The 13,983-nt window shown below is 35.8% G+C and overlaps 1 protein-coding gene across 1 annotated transcript in view; it reads right to left on the reverse strand.

Moving 5' to 3' along the window:
• The window catches only part of LOC122656865 (aquaporin PIP2-4-like), a 32,713-nt gene that overhangs the window by 13,425 nt on the left and 5,305 nt on the right, over window positions 1-13,983 (reverse strand). Inside the window, exon 2 of the mRNA XM_043851550.1 lies at window positions 5,648-5,654. The gene's annotated coding sequence lies outside the window, so the exon portion shown is untranslated. The remainder of the gene's footprint in view (window positions 1-5,647; window positions 5,655-13,983) is intronic.

Consider the following 13,983-nt stretch of genomic DNA (forward strand, 5'->3'; position numbering starts at 1 on the left):
CGGCTTCCCAAGCACACAAGGTCTACTACATTCTAGAATGATACAAAAAATTTTTTTTTTTTTTTTTTTTTTTTAGAACAAGAATGATAAAAAAAAATTGAGAGAGAGAAAGAGAGATTTTCCAATTCAAGTTCACCAACCAGGTAATGATTGACAAATAGTGTTGTAGTGGTGTTAGAATAGAACCAAGTTGCATAACAAATTATGGCACTTGAAAAACAAAAAAAAAAGGTCTAGTTGATCGATACATCCCCTCTATAGTTGCCCCTTCTATAGGTGTATTATTGTGTTGTACTTCACACAATAATTCAAAATTGGACTAAAGTAATTTTTGTCACGTTTAGCCGGTGTAGATAAAAGTCGGTGGTAAAATTGAAATGGGAAAATATAGATTGATGTAATGCGTAGACTTGAAGAAGAAATCAAACAAATCATATACAAAGATTTCAGGACATGTGGTTTGGCATGAATGTTTTTATTCATTTGAGTGATTTAGAAAAAATTTTTACTAAGCAAGAAAAATACCATACATCAATCTTCATATCATTATGTGATTTCTTTGCTTGTCTATGGTTTTTCTCAATGACACTTAAAATAATAATCTCTCTTACCAAAAAATAATAATAATAAATCATAATCTCACTTTCACCCCCCAAAAAAAAAATCATAATTTCACATAATTATAATTTTACTCTTGTCTATATCACGGACCCAATACCCGATCCAAACGTATACAAGTCTAATAATAACTGTGTAGACTTCGAAGAATACAAAACATAAAACCTAACATTTCTCTACCTTGGCTCAGATTTTGCAAACGCGTTGAAGAAGAACAATATCGATGTCAATTCTGTAAACTCCACCAGCCATTATCATTGCTAGTCTGTCATATGACTCATACCCAAACCAACATAGCCCACAACCCTTGCCCGGAGTGCTCTACAAAGCTCATTGCCACACAATGTGACTAACTCCAAATTTTTTATTGTTGCAACAATTGGAGGATACATCATTTCCAATCAAATCGAAAGCGAAAGAGAAACACTTCTTTCTAGATTTGCATTTCTTCACAACTTGAACTATATGTAGTCTTCCTCATCCATCTATACCTTTTGTTTGGCTTTCAACGATAACTCCAACTGCTTTCATTCTCCTTGCAAGACTATATAAATTCTTGATCATCCATCACTACATCACAACCATGGCCTTTCTTGAAATCCTAAAAAAATCAACCTTTAAATGAGCATCTCAAACCTCTTGAATTCAGTGTTCCTAGTGAAATTAGATTTTCTTTGGTTCTTCCACATGTCTGACTCTAATCAAAATTCGCATAACCCCATTAAACATACGAATTTGTATAGTTCTAATTCCGAAAATATTAGCTTTCAACATTGTTTGTCATTTTGACCGTACTATTATTGCATACAAGATATGTAACAAACTAATCCCCGAGTAAACACATATGAAATGAATAACCAAAACAAAAAATCCAATTTGAAGTTTTTGTATCTGATGTAGTTAGGAAAACATTTCCATCATTCTAGGCCAATTCCATGATAGCAGCAATGGATGATTTACCTTCATTCGCTTTTTCCCTCCTTATGCTTTAGGCAATTCCTCTTTAAATAACCCTCATCGTTGCACTAGTGTCGTTATTTTACAACCGTTTGACTTGGAACAACCCTTATCAAACTTCTCCTGTCTCTCATTTGACCTTCCTTTACAGTAACCACCACCTATAACCAAAGCATTGCTCTCCTGTGATGTCCCTTAACTGCTACTTCTCTACCATGTCTCATTCATCAGCAAAGTATCAATAACTTTGTCAAGCTGAAGGTATCCTCACCGAATGGTAGTGCAATCATAATATGATCAAATGTAGGAGTTAGCGAAGCCAACAAGAGAAGTGTTTTGTTCTCTTCTTCAATCTTAACATTTAGATCAGACAATTCCATCAATAACCTATTGAACTAATCTAAATGCACCTCAAATTTTTTTACCTCTGACAACAAAGGTCACACAACTGTTTCTTCAGAAACAACTAGTTTGTCAGCAACCTAGACTTGTACTTATTCTCCACCTTAGCTAAAAAATCAGCATGATCCGCTAACCTGATGACCTTATGAAGAGTGTTATCTGCAAAATATAATTGGATCATACTGTTTGTTAAATCCGTCAACTCTGACTACTCATCTTCCCTCATCATGTTCGACTTTTCTGATTTCTTTTTGAGAACCTTTACCTTTCACTCTCAAAAATAAGAATATTCTCTACTCGTTATTACCACAAGGTGAAGTCATTATGACAATTAGAGTATTCTTTGGAGAAACTTGAACTCTTTATCACAGTCTGATTTGTTTGATCTTGCCTTCCATGTTCGCCATCTTCAACAAACTTGATCATCGTTGATCTTACACAAATTTGCACAACTTACCCTAATAAAGCAGAATCTCCCCAATCCACACCATTAGTTGAGCCCACAATGCTAGAAACCCTTGGCAACACCAAACTCCACCCATTGTTTTGCTTGTTTTTTTTTTTTTTTAAAACTGTGGGTCCCACACCCAACTTCCTTCTTAACCAAAAACAAGAACAAACAATGAATTCACCGTAAGGTTCCCATACCGTATTTTCTTCTTCCCACATTTTTTCTTCACCTTTTCTCCCCCACGCTTCATTTTTTCTATTTTTAGTGATGGTGTGGAACCACTCTTCTAATCAATGTGCTCCCTTCTTGTCTTCCCATTTTCCCCTCTTTTTTTCCTTCCTTATATGATGCACACCTTATTCCTCTCTTACACACACAAATCTGTGCACACCTTTGAAGGAAAAGATAATTGACCTGGTGCTTATACCTTCTTCTACTCTCCTTATGCACCGCATGTTCCTCAAATCTCAATGTGCCTTATTTGACAATCAATTAAATCTCGCTCTAATATCATTTGTTAAGATTGAATACGCAAGCACAAGAAAGAAATCAAGAAAACAATCATATACGAATACGAGAATTTAACTATGTTTGGCATGAATGTTTATATCAACTCGAGATAACTAGTTAGAAATTTCTTTTACTAAACTAGAAGAACACTCTACAGTATTCTCTATGTCACTATGTGATCTCCTTTGCTGGTGTCTAAGGTGTCTTCCATAGAAAATATATAGGAACCCTAAAAGCTTTAATTCTCATATAAGTAAGATACATATGATAGATTTAAACCCGGTTCAAGCATATATAAGTCCAATAATAACTGCATAGGATCCATAGAATACAAAACACAAATAATGCTATTGACCCAAGGTCCATACCAAATTATGGCACTTGAAAAAGCCTAAATGATCAAATCCTTTAAAGGCGTCTTTTTTTTTGGGATGAATATTTATAGGCGTCTTATTGTGTTGTAATTCAAATTTGATTGGACTTAGCTCTAAACATCTCTATCTTGTCTTAACAATGTAGATAAAAGGCAATGTTAAAATTGGAATATGGTTTGGTAGGAATGCTTTTGGCTCCATATGGACTTTTATCCAAATCAAATCATAGTAGTTTAATTTTGGGTAAAGCTAGTGACAAAATTGTAATGTGAATTGACATGAAGGTTACGTGTTTTCTGATCAACCTTGATAAAGTTACCATACTAATATTAAAATTTAAAAAAAAAAAAAAAAAAATCACCATAACACAACCTCTTATGTCGAGTTTTAACGATTATGGACCTATGGTTACTTTTTTTGAATTTTTATCTCCTTCAATTCTGACACCCTCCAATTACCTCTAATCCTTCACATAGGAGTTGAAATGATCATCTTACCCCACCTTGGATAGTGTGTTCAGACAGTGGGTAGGTGGTCATTTCAGCTACTATGTGAGGGATTGGAGGGTGTCAAAATTGGAGGTGATAATGATCCGTATTTTAATGAGTTATTAAATTACTAATTTAATTGTATCACTTATGGTTTAATATAATATTTGAAAAAAAGATTGAACACACTGTGAATGTATTATAAATTGAATTTTTATTTCCTACAATTCTGACATCCTCCAATTCCCCTACAATCCCTCACATGGGAGTGGAAATGACCACTTACCCACTATCTGGACACACTTCCCAAGGCAGTAGGTAAGTGGTCATTTCACTCCCATGTGAGGGATTGTAAGGAATTGGAGGGTGTCAGAATTGTAGGTGATAATGATCCATTATAAACTAACATCCATTGTTTTTCTCTCTCCTCCCTTTTGAAATGACCCTTCACCTTTTCTGTATGATACCCTATCCCGCATCTCATTGGTGTTACCCACTAGTTTATTGCACACCCGCGGTGTGTCTATACCTTTTTCTATTAATTCTTTTACTTAGACTGAAAAATTGAAAAAGAACGTTGGATTATTTTTAAGATCAGCTCTAGTTGTTTCTAATTAGGTCAACTAATGTACACAAGCATGGGATGTTCAGATTGTGTATGAAGTGGATCTTGGAAATCACCCACTGTGGCGTACCCAGTGCACGAAATATTCCAAAAGTTAAATCCATTTTATACGCTAAATACGTTAAAAATTTTACCCGAAAGGGGAAAAGATGATGCCATGGACAAAGGGATTAAGGTCTGGTCACTATCCCTTAGGTTCTAAATATTCCAAAATGGTGGCTTCAAGAGTGATGACATTCTTGGTTGTTAATAAATCTGTTTTTCTAATCGTATTTAATATTATGAAACCTAATAAAAAAAACTTATTAATACTCAATTACGTCTCCATCATCATTAGAAATAATAAAAGTTTATAGCCACCCTGTGCCTTACGTTGTTGTTTTATCCGTTCAATCAGACAATGTTATCCAAGATTCGTATCTCTATCTTCCGTCCTTGTTTCTATTAGACCATTTGTTTATGATATTTCCTAAATCTTCTTCGTTATTCTCAAAGCTTAAACAAATGCAAATGTATAGAGTTTGATTAATTGAATTAAATTAAGAGAAAAAATTTTGTACACGATCGTGCATGATACACGTACGATTATATTTTCAACAGTTATATAAGCATGCTTGTGTATAATATTTGGCCCTTCAACTCCATTCAATAGATGTAGATACAGTTCTACACCATGTACGATCATGCACAAAACCTTTTATCATAAATTAATTATTTAGAGAAGTTTCTAGTTCCCACATGGCATACTCTGTAATATATATATGTAATAATTTTTTTAAATCTAAAATACAATGATTCTAGCCATTGGATGATGGGACAGAGTAAGAAAAGGACAAATATGTCAAATGACACGTGGAATATTCTTGACCTATTATTGGTACAGGTTGTAATAGTGGTTATGATTTATGAATGAATGTGTGGTCATTATAGGATGGACGGTTCAGTTTACGTCATGGATCTGTCGTTATTATTTTGGCCGGTTATTACATATAGAATTTGAGATTATGGGATAAGAGAGGAACGAATAATACAGATTAGAAAAATAAGGATAATTAATTATAAATATGGTAAAATTCTTGGTAATGTTGTCTGTGGTTGAAGTCCTAATTCGTTGTCAAACATATATATCCTTTTGGAATCTCTTTTTGTTTTTTTTTTGTAGTTTTTTTCTTAATTAGATTTAAGAATATTAAACTTATAGTATGTGAGTGTGACAAACGTGACAGATGCTATGACCCCTCTTAAAATTGGAATAATCACTAAATAGATAGAGATTAGTTGCTTAATGGCGTTAATTTTATACTTCATCATGTGTTCAAAATTATTGGATATGTTTAAAATTAATATAATTTAAAAAAAAAAAAAAAAAAAACTCAAGTAGTATTCTATATATTGAATGGCAAAGAATCATTTGATCATATTGAAATTTTTATGAATTGGATTGAGTTGGCATTAAGTGAACAAAGGATTAGGTTGGAATAATACTTTGTGAGACTGTGGGTGCCAGTCGATTTGAATTGTGATTAGTCCAAATCATGATCTCTCTATCGAACAGTTGGAATTACCACATCACTTGTCCACGTAAGAGAAAAAAAAATAGTGGGTTTATAAAATCAATTTTCGCTAAAAATTTCTATATTGATAGATTTTGTCTTATGTGGATTAAGTCCAAAAATCATCGTAAATATTATGATATTAGTTTAATCCTATGTTTAATTTTTGTGGGAAAAAGAAATATAGATATATATTTTTTGTGTGGGATAGATACCTATTCTATGGAAGAGGGAGAGAAAATGAGAACCAGGAAGATTGGACTTCATACCTCCTGGTCCGGTCCAGTGGGTTTTTTGATACAAAGCCCGGACTACTACCAATTGTGTTTGGAGTTGTTCTTCAAAAATGAAATGTTTGTGAAAATGACTCTCATCAACGTATTGACAAAGATGGTTGATGTACATGTTTGCTTAGATTAATTCATTGATGAACACACACACACACACAGTTTAATCCCGTGTAAGTGTTTGTGAAAATGACTCGAAACTTTATCAACTTATTGACAAAGATGGTTGTTGTACATATTTGCTTAGATTAATTCATTGCTCTCTCACACGCAAAAGGTTTTGTGCACCGACATGAATATGACCTTGCATGGGTACAAAAGCCCTCGTCAAAATGACAAAACACCCCCTATTTAGCTTAAAACATTAATTAGAGATACTTAAGGATTACCATTTACCAAGAGGGGGGGGGGGTGTGCTGCCGATGCGACTATATATAGGTAGGTATCAAGACTAGCTGATTGATCCTAGGACTTTAGTTCAACAAACTATTTGAACTTCAATATTATAATTCAATTTTTAAATCATGCCCTTGATGAGAGGTTTAAGAGGCCTCACATAAACCCATTTGAGGGTAGATCATCTGGCCTTCTCTAAATTGGTTTTGAATGTCAAGGACTTCACAACATCGCCAGGTTTGGTGTACAAAACTCACTAAAACCAACAAGAAACTCAAGAGGGTTAGGTGATCTGAATGTAAGAATAAAAAGAAACACAATTACATTAGAGAATCAATGGCCTTTTCACATATCTTGAATCCTGGCATCAGAAAAACAAGCATAGTACTTGTTATTGTCGACTTTTATCCAATGACCAAGTTTTCCTTAAGCCCTGGTGAAGGAGAATCCCTTGATTGTTGCCGATGAGCGAGAGAGGGTATCACGCAACAAGAGAGGGTTTCATCAACTTCATCCAATAGTGTTAGGGGGAGGGGGGATATTTTAGGACTTTAGGATGGTGGCTGAACCCGAAATTACTGGTGTAGGGAAACTTTCTCCTAAACCCAATTGATCATTTCGCCATTTCCACCTGTGTTAGATAATAGTAAGGGTACAACCAAATCGAGTTAGTTCAAATTTCTTAACACCGCAGCCCAACCCTAGGTCCCCCTTATCTCAACTTAGGCCCAGCCCAGCCCAGCCCTAGGTCGGGTTGGGATATCTTGCAGCCCAAACCCCCAGCCCCATCAGGTTCAACTCAACCCATCCTGACCCTGATTGATCTTGATTGGGCCGAGCTGGATCAGGTTGACCCTGATTGACCCTGGCAGCCCCAGTTTTTATCGTTTAGTTAGCCCTATTTTTTTAAAATCAAATGTATGATATTATTATCTATAATTATATATACTATATATTTATATACACAGGGCCAGGCCAGACCAGCCCAGGGCCCCACCTAACCTTATCCTGGACTTGGAAATCTCAACACTAACTTTGCCCACAGGCTAAAAACTTAGCCCAGGCCCTATCGGGCTTAGAGCGGGCTTGGGCACGTTCGAGCTTGCCGGGCCAAACTTGCACCCCTAGATATTAGGCAATTGTCGTCCAAAACTAGTCTATATAGACGTGCATGACCATCCTATTAGTTTCATGCCTGAAGGAAATCTGGGGTTATCAAGCGTTGCTCCCTTCATTCTAAGGGTCACCTTAACCATGCACAAAGGGGTTGTCAATGGGTTGGGCTCATCTATCAGGTCCAGGTTTTGTTGGGCCAGATCCTGATAAGTTGGGAACAGTGGAAAACCAACAAAGACATCATGTAGAGTTTGGATTACTTCATCTACACTTCCTGCAGCAAAAGTTTCTTGAGAGAACACTTATTTTCTGTATACAGCAAAATTCTCTCCCTGCCCTTTTCTTTCATGCGTTTAAGTAAATAGCTAACAACAAACATCATCTTGATGGACTTTGGGTTGGGTTAGGTTGGGCTGGGCTGGGCTGGCATTCAAATTTCACCTAATCCAAGCCCAGAAGATACCCAGAAGACTAAGGCTCAAGGTGGGTTTCTTAGATATGAGCTACTTCACTAGTTTTGCTTTCGGTTTGGTTGCTAGGAAATTAGTATATCTTCATTTAACTTTCCAGGGGCAATCAAACAACATAAAAATCTTGTAATTTTCTATTACTCTCTCCAATTTCTCTCACTTTCCAGTTTCCAGACAACCAGATTGAGATGGGGGGAAATATATTGATTGACACCTATTTTTAACCAAAATGAGAACTTAAGTTGGCCAAATAATTGTCCTATAAAATTTCCATTTAAGTTTTAAAAGAATACATGGATCACATAACACTTTGTAATTATTACCTTATAAAACAAAGTATCCCTTATAATTGTCCTATAAAATTTCCATTTAAGTTTTGTTGGTGCAGTTTGGTTTCAGTTTCTAACGATCTCATAAAACCCCAAACCAAAACCAAACCAATAAAGGTTCGATTCGATTCGGACTGAATTGCTCAGTTCCAATCTTAATAAGTCAGTAACCACTCTTTTCTTTTGCCCTTCGTGGTGTACGTTTCAGTTTTTTTAGTGCCAAAAACAAAATGAATAATTTTTGTCGAATAACAAACTAAACTTATGTTAGCATATTCTTTTGATTGACTTTAGATCTTGATGCACAGTGAAAGATTACAGCTTGATCATAAATTGTAACTATCGTTTGGGATCCCGATCCTCTCTAATGAGGAGATCGTCAAATGAAAAACAGAGTAAGATAGACACAGAGATTTAACGTGGTTCACACACCAATATGATGTGCTAATCCACAGGCGAAGCTGAAGATGCTTTACTATGCAATGGAAGAAGATATAATGTAGAGATCTCTCAAAAACATCCAACCGGTGTTGCAAGCTCTCACCCAGAAACCCTAAGTCAAAAATCCCCAAATCTCATACATTTTACAACAAGACAGGTAAAGCATATAAACACTCCTCCATCGGGTCTGCTACTATGACAAATCTCAGAAAAAATCTCATTCAAATTGCCACCAAAAATATATCGGAACGGGTCAATCTTCAGAACGGATACATGAATTTGAGACACACATAACAGTGCCGAATGAGGCATCCAACGGGACGCTCGCCGGGTTCTCGATCCCTAACATTGGCTACAATTAGATCTAAACTATACCCCCCAAAAAAAAAAAAAAATTAACAGTAGAAAGAATGAGACAAGTAGGGGTTTATTTCTCTTTCATTGGACCATATATAGCAGAATAAACATGATTTTGTTTTATTAATTTTTAACACAAAGAAAGTAGGAAGGTAGGTAGCTCAAGGCCTCAAGCTCAAGAACAACTACTACTACTACTAGTCCCCCCATTCATAGACTGGAGTTGATGCTCCAGTTTTCTTGTCCACAATATAAAGCGCATCCATCCTTGCAGCCCACCAGCAGTCACTGCAACGAAATCGATCCCTCTTGGCATCATAAGCATCAAAATCCACATCTGCATCTCTCCATTGTAAGCGGCAAAAGAAAAGTGTTGTTTCCCAAAAGTTGTCATAGAAACTCCACTCGAAATAAGTATTATAGGATAGCTGATGGAGACCCAAATCATCGTCCTTTGATTTGCAATGAATCGCTACCATCAACCCCTCACTCAATTCGTTTATGATGCGAACATGCCTCTTACCCTCAACCATACATGACAACTCACACATCCATAACATCATCAGAATTACCAGTCTAATAATACTAAAACCACTCATCATCACCCTCATGCTTAATTTCTTCTTCTCTAAGCTTCTTATGTTATAGTGATGCACACTTCCACTGTAGAAGAGTGAACATGCAATCAAATGGTATTTTATATAGAAAAGACGCACCCAGTGCACGAGGCTCCCACCATTTCAGGGTCTGGGGAGGATCATAATGCACGCAACCTTGCCAAAGGGTATTTTATATACTTCACAAATATTTAAGAATCCATTTGTTGCAAGGGAAATAAAAGGGAACTGAAATTGACTTTAGCTGTTATAGATTTGGATGTCTGTTACCAAAGTGGTTACAACAGATTTTGTAACCTCTCTCTTCATTAACTTTAGTCTACTTCTTTTGATCAATTTGTGGTGAAATTGGTGATTAAGTAAGTAGTGGGAAAAAGAACGATGCCAGGTTGCGTGTCTAGTCACGAAAGGACGAAATGACTGCCCCACCCCTGACGATTTGAAACCCCCACCCCTCCCTTCACCATCCTAACCTTTTGATCATTCAAAGTAACCTCTCTCTTTATTAACTTTTGTCGTCTACTTCTTTTGGTCAATTTGGGATAAAATTGGTGATTAAGTAGTGGGAAAAAGAAGGATGCCAGGTTGCGTATCCAGTCAAGGAAAGACGAAACAACTACCCTGCCCCTGGCGAATTGAAACCCCCACCCCTCCCTTCACCACCCTAACCTTTTGATCATTCAAAGTAAAGAGGAGATAGGATTGTGATGGCTGGAACATGAAATGAGCTGAGGGATATGAGAAGGGAGCCAAAGATGGAGATGAAATTGGTGAGGGCATGTAGGCCCAGGTAATTTACCAAACAAAAAAAATGTAGGCTCAGGTGGAGCTGTGAAGAAAACAATTTGATGTGAAATTACTACATTTGCCCCACCATCCAAGTGAATACAAGTCATATTAACTTATTAAGGGACAACTAATGTAAAGTTTTACAAAATCTGTTTGTAATCTGCTTAGTTACATATAGACAAATCCGATTCGATATTTACTAGAATTTTTTGAATTTAAGAAGGATAATAAAGTGTGCATTTATGATGAGTATATGATAAGGAAAGCTCTTTAACACCCAAATATGGATGTAAATGGATAATCGACAATTTGAATTCGATTTGCATCCGTATTCATTTGGAGATATCTGGAAAAAAATCCGAATATTTAATAATAAAAAATCAAGTAAATAATGATCTTGAGGGTTTTTGAAACTTCAACAGGTACTAGAATATGAGGAAAAGAGAATCGTGATCCAAGAGATATGGATTGAGAGTGAATTGTATCCGTTGGGGGAGGAAGGTTCGGATTACACAAGGCAGAGATGTAAATAGATGCTTGAAAATTCGAATTCGTTCCGCATCCGAATCCATTCGAATTCTTTTAAGTATTCGACTAGAGAATATCCGAATCCGATCACATCCAATCCATTTACATCCAAATCAGAATTCAGAACCAGCAGGATGAACAATAGATGACAACTCACACTCCCACATCAGAATCAGTATGAAAGGAAACACATATTTGGGATATTTATGGGGGAAAGTTTTCCTTAACCTTGACCCCATGGTGATTGGTGAAAGGACCGTACACCCATCAATGGTCATAAATACCTCCTTGTTGCATTATACTCTATGGACACCAATTGGAAGCCTCAGGCAAAAGATTTTCCTTTGATCATGGCTGAAGGAAAACCAGTGCAATGTCTTTGATAGTCTTTATACAGTGATGGCAGGTTATTAAGAGGAGGACTCAATTTCATATCTTATATGGTAAAAATAAAGAGCGTCTATTCTCCCTACGCAAAAAAAAATATGAACGGAAAAACATGTTCGGGAATATTTCTCTTTACCTCAATATGTAGGAGCCAAATGTTTTTTGGGGAAAATTTTCCTTGACCCTACAGTAATAGGTGAAGGGACCGTGCAACCATCAATGGCCATAAATATTTGGCTTCCTTTGGTTCTATACCCTTAATTTGGACACCAATCAAAGACCATGGCTGAAGGAAAACTCAGTCCAATGTTTTTGATATAAAGACTATACAATGATGGCAAGATTACAAGTAGGACTGCTTAATTCCATACCTTATTTAAGAAGAATTAAGAGCTTCTACTCTTCTTAATTCCAAAAGATCTATCTCTACGACTCTACCCTTGTCAACATTTTGACATACAAAAGAGAGCCTACTCTCCTTACAATTTGTACCTTACTTTTTGCCTTTTTCATGACACATTTTTTTCTAATGAGGGTAATATTATCATTTTCTATGTGATTTAAAAAATTATGTATGATGATTACATAATGATACGTTATTTTCAAAATATTTTTGAAAACCTTTGATATCTCTATTTTAAAGAACTTTTGAGAATAAGACAAAGTGGCAATTAAATGAAGGTGCCAAGTATCCCAAAGCCCGCATGCAAGCCCTGGCCATGGAATATTCTATCTTTCTTAATAGATCTCAACAGTTGTGTACATGCTGATACCATATTTTTGCTAACCCCTGATAGCTCATTAATTTTTTGGATGACAAATTTCACTTGGAAGGCTATCAAAGGTCATCAACTCCTTTGGTATGATAAGAACAATGTAGATAATCTTTTTACTTCCTAAATAATATATTTTTTCTTTTCATCAAGAAAAAAAAATTGAAGGTGTTAAGTTTTTTGTTTTTTTTTTTTAACTCGAATATTGTCTGGGACCCGGGCTGGCCCCTGGCAATTTATTAAATCTCCAAAATAAAATGATCAATAATTACAAGAGGGGGACATAACCCGCCTTACCCCAACCCAAGGGTACAAAAGAATTTCATACTCTACCAAAAAGAATCTGCACACTCAAAACCCTGTATCCACAAAACAATACTATGTACGAATTGCAGGTAAACCCGCGGCATCCTCCCATATAATTTTCCTTAGATCTGTCGGAGTATCCGCTCAATCACTGAAAGTAGTACTAGACACTGAATCACAGGCATAGTTGGCTAACCAATCCGCTGCTCTGTTTCCTTCTCTAAATGTGAAAGTAACCATCGGAAAACTTCTAATGCGGCATCACCTGAAGACAAGTAGAGAAACTCTTCTAAAGGCCGAAGAGAAGCCTTGTTGAGATAGAGGTTGTTTTCATAGAGAAGGGGTAAGGAGAAAAATAGTCCGGCAAAGGTGAGGGATCCGGAATGCTTCAGAAAGGTATGCATGGTCTTCTAAAAGCAAAAGACAAATCTTTTACAAACTATAGAACAATAGGCATGTTCCACCTTATCTTTTTTATTTTTTTGGCTGGCAAGTCTACCTTATCTTTATCACGTATTCGGTAGAAATAAATGTCCAGTGGAGGGGGCTGCTTTTGAAATAGATTGATGCATGGTAGCATTTCTAGGCTCAAGATCTTCATTTTCATAAAAGTCTAGATATGAGTACTGGAAACAAAAAAAAATTTACGTGTCTACTCGAGTAACTGTGCAAGATCTAAACTCTTTCAATCATGGTTGAATAATTAATTTAAAATCTAACCAAATTTGATAATTAAGGTAACTAATTGTTTTAATCATCTGAGAATGCAAAATGGACATAAAATGCATACTAAATACTGCCTAACTTTTTAAATGGATGAAAAGTTCTTCAATGGGAAAGATTATATAGCAAATCTGACCATTAGATGTCTAGAGAATGGTCAGGATTGACTACATATGAAATTTCATTTCAACCTCAAATCTCCCTTTGGCACCCTTTGGTTCCACTTGATAGTTGGTGCACCCTTTGGCACTATTTAATTTTCTAATATTTTATTCTGTCATGTGAAAATCTTCAGGGCTAGAGTTATTCACAAAATTTCATCCCATCTGACATTGCCACATGGCACAAATAGGTGTCCTACTAAAAGCATCTATCATTGTCTAACCAGAATGACCTTTTTTTCTTTATTTTTCCAGTTAAATAAAGAATTTTATAATGAAGGAGAAAAAAATAAAAGAGATGCCAACATTTATCATAATTAATTTC

Source organism: Telopea speciosissima, chromosome 3 (genome assembly GCF_018873765.1).
Source record: "Telopea speciosissima isolate NSW1024214 ecotype Mountain lineage chromosome 3, Tspe_v1, whole genome shotgun sequence".
Taxonomy (NCBI): domain Eukaryota; kingdom Viridiplantae; phylum Streptophyta; class Magnoliopsida; order Proteales; family Proteaceae; genus Telopea; species Telopea speciosissima.